Genomic DNA, 9337 nt, shown 5'->3' on the forward strand with positions numbered 1-9337 from the left:
CTATGCCATTACATACAGACATTAAAGAAAGAGAAGGGGTAAAGGGGTTTTAAGTTTTTGTTGTCAGCAACATCGACATGCACAAAACATAAAACAATTTGCTTTGGCAAATCAGATTAGTGTGTGTGTGTGTGTGTGTGTGTGTGTGTGTGTGTGTGTGAGAGAGAGAGAGAGAGAGAGAGAGAGATATGTTTGAGTGGCACTGAATATAAGATACATGTATATGTCAAATTATTTTTGTTCCCATATGAACCGTGTTCTTTCAAAGTTATCTCTGTGAAACTTGGTGTACATTTTGTTCATCTGTCCATTTCGTTATCCAAAAATTTTGATTTTTAGTATTTTTGTTTAATGTTTTTCTATCCATTTACCCATTATCTATATTCTTATTTTGAGGACAAGTTCCAAAACCACCTTAAACATTTCTGTGAAATTCGGTGCACATAATATCCTTAGTTCTAGTATGCCTTTAGCTATTTACAATTATTCAGTTTCAATATTTCTAAGGTTTTGCTTTATTGTTTCCACATTTAAATAGAGATCCACAATTCACACTTTTTTGTAGAAGTCCATAAACATTTCCGTTTCCGGTATTCCATCCACATTTAATACACAAGTCAAACAAGTTGCGAAAAGATGTCTTTTAGAACTTTCCTCGAGTACATTTCTTTACATTTTTATTTTACATCCAGTAAATTTACGAAGAGTAGTGTGTCAAGGGAAACAACACACCAACCAAAATATGATTCCCCTCAGCAGTTAACGACCTTGGCTAATTCACTTTTACCCATGATAACTTGGCAAGTCAATATCATAGGCCAGTAAAACAAGTAAAATTTGTATCCAAAGAGTTAGTCCAGACCAATCGGCGCGATGCATCATGGGAAAAAGCATGGTGATTCCATAATGTCACAAAGATCGAATATGGTTGTCTGCAGCCTCATTAGAACCGGATGTGTTATGCAGTTATGAGTGAATAATGGTAACATTTGTCACCATCCAGTTACCTTGAATCATACTGTCTCTTGACTCCATAAGATCAACGCCTCGAGGCAGGCTAGTAAAGGTTCGTACAACTAATAGTTACCGGTAGCTTACGTCCCATTTATAAAAAAAATGTGTTTTGTTCGTTTTTTAGTTTTTCGTTTCTTATTTCTTGTTCGACAAATGCGCTGACTGCATGTTTACGTCTGTCGATACTGTTTGGGACGATTAATGTAACTTTATCTACTACGTATTGTAGAGTGTTGTGGGGTTGTGGCAAAAAAGCGTAAAGTGCATTCGCTTTAAATGGCACTGTGTGTCACGGTCCCACGATCTGCACGATTTGCGTGCGTAAGTAAAAACCCGTATTTAACACTTGTACAGATGTTTGCGGTGGTAATAAAGATAAACTAAAACATGAAAATTGTACAGTTATTGCACTTAGTACAGTCCTGCTACGTCACAATAATGTGCTAGATATGGATTATTTGTAACGAATATACTGTCCCAGTTTAAGCTCTTAGACACTTAACTATTTGCACGCACCACCGCACGTGTTCCTCGTACAGTTCATGGCTAAGGTTACAATTGCTGAGAGCAAAGACTGCAGATGTGCAAAGAAATTCATTTTTTATGAGGCTGATCTACTGAAAAATCGAAGAAGTAAAAAAGTGTTTTTTCTTAAACTCTAATCCCATAGCCAAACTGGAGAAGGTTAGGAGTAGCCGAACATAACATTGTCAGATATGGAGAAAAGGCCACTATTAATCGGACAGACGTTGGCTAACTCTGCAATTGTCAGATATGGAGAAAAGGCCACTACTAATCGGACAGACGTTGGCTAACTCTGCAATTGTCAGATATGGAGAAAAGGCCACTACTAATCGGACAGACGTTGGCTAACTCTGCAATTGTAAGATATAGAGAAAAGGCCACTACTAATCGGATAGACGTTGGCTAACTCCGCAATTGTCAGATATGGAGAAAAGGCCACTACTAATCGGATAGACGTTGGCTAACTCCGCAATTGTCAGATATGGAAAAAAGACCACTACTAATCGGATAGACGTTGGCTAACTCCGCAAAACCTCCTGTAATCATTAGCTCTCATCATCGCTTCAAATGTGAGGTCGTATAGCAGTCCAGTTTTTGGAATCAAAGTTTTTTTGAGGAACACGATGTAGAACACGATGGCAGCAGCATAGAGGGTAGGAAGATGAAGTGTTCTGTATAAGTGTAACATGCTGAAGTGTTCTGTATCGCGTGTAGCGTGATAAAATGTTCTGTATCGCGTGTAGCGTGATGAAGTGTTCTGTATCGAGCGTAGCGTGATAAAGTGTTCTGTATCGCGTGTAGCGTGATGAAGTGTTCTGTATCGAGCGTAGCGTGATAAAGTGTTCTGATGATGGTCTTAATATCACTGTCTTCTGTATCCAGTGTAGCACGATAAAGTATTCCGATGGTGGTCTTAATATGGCAATGTTCTGTATCGAGTGTAGCACGATGGAGTGTTCTGATGGTGGTCTTAATATGGCAATGTTCTATATGGAGTGTAGCATGATAAAGGGTTCTGATGGTGGTCTTAATATGGCAGTGTTCTATATCGAGTGTATCACGAAAGTGTGTTCTGATGGTGGTCTTAATATAGCAATGTTCTGCATCGAGTATTGCATGACAGAGTATTCTGATGATTGTCTTAATATGGCAGTGTTCTGCATCGAGTGTAGCATGATAAAGTATTCTGATGATGGTCTTAATATGGCAGTGTTCTGCATCGAGTTTAGCATGATAAAGTGTTCTGATGGTGGTCTTACAATCAATGTCTTCTGCATCGAGTTTAGCATGATAAAGTATTCTGATGATGGTCTTAATATGGCAATGTTTTGCATCGAGTTTAGCATGATAAAGTATTCTGATGATGGTCTTAATATGGCAATGTTCTGCATCGAGTTTAGCATGATAAAGTATTCTGATGATGGTCTTAATATGGCAATGTTCTGCATCGAGTTTAGCATGATAAAGTGTTCTGATGGTGGTCTTACAATCAATGTCTTCTGCATCGAGTTTAGCATGATAAAGTATTCTGATGATGGTCTTAATATGGCAGTGTTTTGCATCGAGTTTAGCATGATAAAGTATTCTGATGATGGTCTTAATATGGCAATGTTCTGCATCGAGTTTAGCATGATAAAGTATTCTGATGATGGTCTTAATATGGCAATGTTCTGCATCGAGTTTAGCATGATAAAGTATTCTGATGATGGTCTTACAATCAATGTCTTCTGTATCGAGTGCAGCACGATACAGTAGTATTCTGATGCTGGTCTTAATATGGCAGTGTTTTGTGTCGAGTTTAAAATGATAAATTGTTCTGATGGTGGTCTTAATATGGCAATGTTCTGCATCGAGTGTAGGATGATGGAGTGTTCTGATGGTGGTCTTAATATAGTAATGTTCTGCATCGAGTGTTGCATGAAAGAGTGTTCTGATGGTGGTCTTAATATGGCAATGTTCTGCATCGAGTGTTGCATGATAGAGTATTCTGATGATGGTCTTAATATGGCAATGTTCTGCATCGAGTTTAGCATGATAAAGTATTCTGATGATTGTCTTAATATAGCAATGTTCTGCATCGATTTAGCATGATAAAGTATTCTGATGATTGTCTTAATATAGCAATGTTCTGCATCGAGTTTAGCATGATAAAGTATTCTGATGATGGTCTTAATATGGAATGTTCTGCATCGAGTGTAGCATGATAAAGTATTCTGATGATGGTCTTAATATGGCAGTGTTCTGCATCGAGTTTAGCATGATAAAGTATTCTGATGATGGTCTTAATATGGCAGTGTTCTGCATCGAGTTTAGCATGATAAAGTGTTCTGATGATGGTCTTAATATGGCAATGTTCTGCATCGAGTTTAGCATGATAAAGTATTCTGATGATGGTCTTAATATGGAATGTTCTGCATCGAGTTTAGCATGATAAAGTATTCTGATGATGGTCTTAATATGGCAATGTTCTGCATCGAGTTTAGCATGATAAAGTATTCTGATGATGGTCTTAATATGGCAATGTTCTGCATCGAGTGTAGCATCGTATCTGTGGAATCGGATATATTTGGATTTATCGTTATGTTGCTGATGCAAAAGCATTATAAGTAATGGATTCACGGAGGTCAAGGATGCAGCTTATCAGAGCTGGTCCGGATAAATTAAGGAAACTTCTAAATTAAACTACTAAAACTACACAACTAATGCAAAAGCTTACTGAAACCCCCCAGAAAAGTATCAACCTTTTCAGTTATCATATGTTTTTAGTAAGATCATGCAGATGTCCAGTGGTCCAATCATGACCTTGCGACTGAAACGGGAGACAGAGGAAATTGGATTTTTTAAAATCGAATTTGTCCAATCTATCAATAACAAAGTATTCAAGTTCTTATTTGCATTTGCTCTGATTACTAGGATTTTAGAAAGAAATATACGTAAGCGACCTACTGTGTGTTCCTTACGGAAGAAATGCTTGTTTCGTTAAAGTTCTCCACCCATCAACTACGATACATGAACTTCCACAGTATTTATATCATGCTTTTCCATTTAAAGTGGCAATACTTAAATAGCTTCCTGATATGTATGTGAAGGAATAAACTATATACTTGTTGAAATGTTCATTAAGGTATGCAGTATAATATTATAAATGACACGAGATGTATCTAAACAAAATATTGAATGCAAGTAAAATAATATGGGTAACGTACAACATCAACTTTCTTTTGCATTCGTAGGTATGTTATCATGCACTTCTGTTAGAGTTAACCTTGTTTATTTTATGCATAGTTTAGCAATATTGTGATTTTTATTTAACTTGTGTTGCTTGGGGTAAACGCTGCAGAGGGTCTCGAATAGAATACAATTTTAGGTCGTATTGGATCACTGATAAGAAGAAAGACCAAAAACGCACGTGTAACAACTGTTTGTCACTTTCAAACTTGAGTAAAATGAAACGAAAACAAAGGACTATGTTGCAATGTATGTAATGTAATTTACATCAAAAATGAAATTGAAAGCTGGATGAATTTTCAGGGATGTAATGTAATTTACATCAAAAATGAAATTGAAAGCTGGATAAATCTTCAGGGATGTAATGTAATTTACATCAAAAATGAAATTGAAAGCTGGATGAATCTTCAGGGATGTAATGTAATTTACATCAAAAATGAAATTGAAAGCTGGATAATCTTCAGGGATTATTATAATGTATGGGCTAGTTAAGTTTGCAAGCAATAAGAACTTGTTATAATTATTAAGAAAAAAGCTAAGGATAACAACTTGTTATGATCCTTGAGGAAAAAGCGAGGTTAGATTCCAATGAATTAATTTCGTCTAATCAAGAAAGGCAGCTACAAATCACGCAGCTATCGCACGTCGATCCTATTTTTACAAGAATAGTGCTGAAATGTAAGGTGATACATTATGTCATACTTGGATTAGATATAAAACGATGAGGATAACGGAGACTATAGCGAGAAACAAATGGAACACCGTACGTCATTCGAACCAAACATTGTTCAGAAAGGACCCGAAATATGTAAACCACAAGAGAAGGTCAAGGAGCCGACAAGTAAAGACATCAAAGAAGAATCTGACGGTAGATCAATCAATACAACTCGGACATTGTCAGGCCCAACCCTAGAATGTGCGGGGCCAAAGGCAGCAAGCGATGAGCGGGGCCCCAAGCAAACAAACTGCGATGCGGATTTGATTTCCTGAAAACGGAGGCGGGTGGGGGTGGAGAAGGGACGAAAGCTGCTGCCTTGTTTGCCATGCCCTAGGGCCGGGCCTGGTCATTGTTAAAATAAATTGAAAGAAAAACTAAGCAGGTTTTTTTTTTTTTTTTTTTTTTAAAATATAAAAAATCAGTTAAACATTTATTTCGATATACATGTATTTCCACTATAAAGTCCATTCAAATGTTGATAGATAGATAGATAGATGGATAGATAGCACAGTCGAGTTGTAGTGGTTGGCGAGTTTCGTTCGATTTTGCTGCAAATGTGGCTTTTGTGCTTATTCGTCCGTTTTCTTAAATCAGCAGTTACGCCAGTATAACCCTTAGACGTTCGTATGGTTCTACGCTTCCCAATGATCTGTTGTAACTCGACTTGTGATGTTAAAAATGGAACCAAACCTGGGGTTGACCGATGCAGAATGTACACAATAACGAAAGATTATGGATAATACAATTGAAAATTCTCGGGGCGTTCGGCTTAAATGAAAAAGCCCAACCTTTTAATGCTGTCTTATTAAAAGCACAGTCAGGCATCAATTTATAAGATGTACGGAATTTTTGCGATAATATTTAGCCAAGTAAATATTCCTCATCTCTTTACATATATTGTTATTATTACTATTGTGTGACTTTTGTGTTTGGTGTTTGTTTTTGCGAATGTAAATTGTTTTTTCCCTTACTATTGAGGAACTTGTTGAGCTCGAAACGATGGGAATTCTTTTTGCATTTGTGCAGTTATTATTTTGTTGTCATATATATAATTTAAAAAAAATTATTGATATTTTTCTTTCTCTTTTATTTATTTATATGCTATTTTAATGTAACATTGTATGTCGGATTTAACCTTTTCCAAAATCAAATGCACTATTTGACTTGAATTATTTTATTTTTTATTTTATTCTGCAAACAACTGATTCGTATATAAAATATTTTCTATGTGAATGGGTTGAATATCAGGATCATTATTAATAGAAGTAAATATGTTTATTTGGGTCTGGGTCTAGGTTATTGGAAACTTCCCTACAATTTACCTGGTGTACCTGACCGTGTCCAGGTTTTATATTAGAATTTTAGTAACAGACTTACAAATAATAACTATCATATTATTTTGTAAACATTAAGAACTTCTAGAAGTTTATTTTCCGGAATGTTTTTTTTTTTAATAAAAAGGAAATGTTAATCATGACCTGAAGTCAAGTATAGGACTATATATTCTTGTCACTGGAAAGATTATTCATTCGTGATTAAGATCTAGCAGAATTAATGTGCAGTATTGTTGTGTCCAGAAGTTCATATAGGCTTGAATTTATTTCTTCAAATTGTCCTATTCAGGTGAATGTTCTCTGGAAATACAGAGTGCTCATTAAAAATATTATTCGTGGACAGAGATATTCACTGGGATTTATAGTGAATTAAAGCATGGAATTATATTACAGTGTTTCAACGAAGAAAATGTTAATTCAACAATACAATACCGTCCGCAACAGGCACATCAACACCTTCAGCGTAGGACATGCTTTGCATTTCTACTAAAGTTTATTCAGAACCTAATTCTTAGGACTTGTGTCTGTAATTCTTAGATTATTTTGGGATTCAATTCGTAATTCCGTAACTTATATTTTCCATTTTAACTTTGTATTCGAGTGAAATAAATTATTTGTTGAATTTTACAAAACCTGATGCATTTCACTCTTTTTTAAAACTTATATCAAGAGCAGTGACTAATAACTAGTGTCCGTAGTTTTTTATCTGCTGTATAATACTGTTAAACTTGGAATCATGACACATTGTACAGTGTATTTGATAATTTATTTCCGTAGAATACACAGTAAAACATAAGAAAAAAGAACTTACGGTATTGCGAATTGAATCCAGAAAAATAATCCAAGAATTTAAACACAAGTCCTATCAATGAAAAGTTCCAAGTGAAACTCAGTGCAAATACCGATGAAATTCAAGATGGAAGGTGATGACGTCTGTAATAGCATACACTGTGCAAATGTGGAAACATTCTCTTGCTGAATCACAGAAAATATTATACCAGTTTTGAATTCAGTATAAATTCCAATGAATGACTTTTTCTAAGAATTTTGTCAGAGCACTTTTGTATTTCCAGGGAAAACAATCACTTGAATTCAATAATTTGAAGAAAATAAAAATTCAGCCCAAACTGGTCACAACATAATACAACTTAACGTTTCAAATGTTTTTAGCCCAACTATCCTTTATCTAAAACATCAGTTATAAGTGCTAACTAAGACGCAAAATAGATGAGGGTCAAACGTTCATCCTTCTGGAAAAATTAGAAGTTTGTTATCAGTTGGCATATGATAAAATATCACGCAGTCCATGTATGACCTTGGCTTAGCTTAATGATTCTTACTCTGAGAACAATGTTTTTTTAAAAAACAAGTTGTTTACCAAAACTGTCACTGATTTTGGAATAAGGGCAACAACTAGATACAATGTTTCATTTCCCACAGAGGATAATGAAGCTATTATTAGTTGTTTACATCAATGAAATGAAATAAAAAAATAAAAAAAAGTCAATCAGGTCAAACAGAGTCGAAACTCACTTTTGGCCAAGGTCAAGTCCAGTAAACAATGCTACATTACAATAACATGTAATGGAATTAAAAAAATAATATATATATATACACACACACACACTCACACACTTCGATTCGTGACAGATCACTGTGACCCATATTTCATGGTTCACTGACTTGGATCCAATCCCAATCACTGTTTGGGGCCCCAAGTGGCCGAGTGGTCTAAAACGCTCTCCGTTACGGATCACTGCCATCTCACCTCTGTCTGCGTCAGTTCGAGTCTCGGATTCGGCTAATGTGGGTATGTGAGAAAGCTTGCCAGTAGCTTCTCGTGGGTCGGTTGTTCTTTCCGGGAATTTCCTGGGTTCTTCCTCCACCATTAATACTGGCCGCCATGTATAGCCTATCGTGTGCTGCAAAATGGCATTAAACCCTACAACAACAACAACAACAATCACTGTTCATGGTAGAATAATCAAACTAGATAATTATATGCATCCCTATTACTATCCTTACCATAGAAAAGAAATTCATTGTGAACTATCTTTCACATGATACTGCCTTTTGTTAAGTGTTTGCAGTTAGTTCATGTCCGTAGTTTTTTTTATCTGCTGTATAATACTGTTAAACTTGGAATCATGATACATTATAAGAGGATGTTGTTGTTGTTGTTGTGGGGTTTAACGCCATTTTTCAGCACACGATTGGCTATGCATGGCGGCCAGTATTAATGGTGGAGGAAGAACCCGGGAAAACCCCGAGAAGAACCACCGACCCACGAGAAGCTACTGGCAAGCTTTCTCACATACCCACATTGGCCGAATCCTGGACTCGAACCCACGCAGACAGAGGTGAGATGGCAGTGATCCGTAACGGAGAGCGCTTTAGACCACTCGGCCACTCGGGGCCCCTATAAGAGGATGCGTCTTGATGTGTACTACACCCTCACCTTAAAATAGACCGCTGTTACCATATTTCATACTTCACTGACTTTGGTTAGATTCTGCGT

This window comes from Sinohyriopsis cumingii, chromosome 19, assembly GCF_028554795.1.
Source record: "Sinohyriopsis cumingii isolate HCF-2022 chromosome 19, ASM2855479v2, whole genome shotgun sequence".
NCBI lineage: Eukaryota > Metazoa > Mollusca > Bivalvia > Unionida > Unionidae > Sinohyriopsis > Sinohyriopsis cumingii.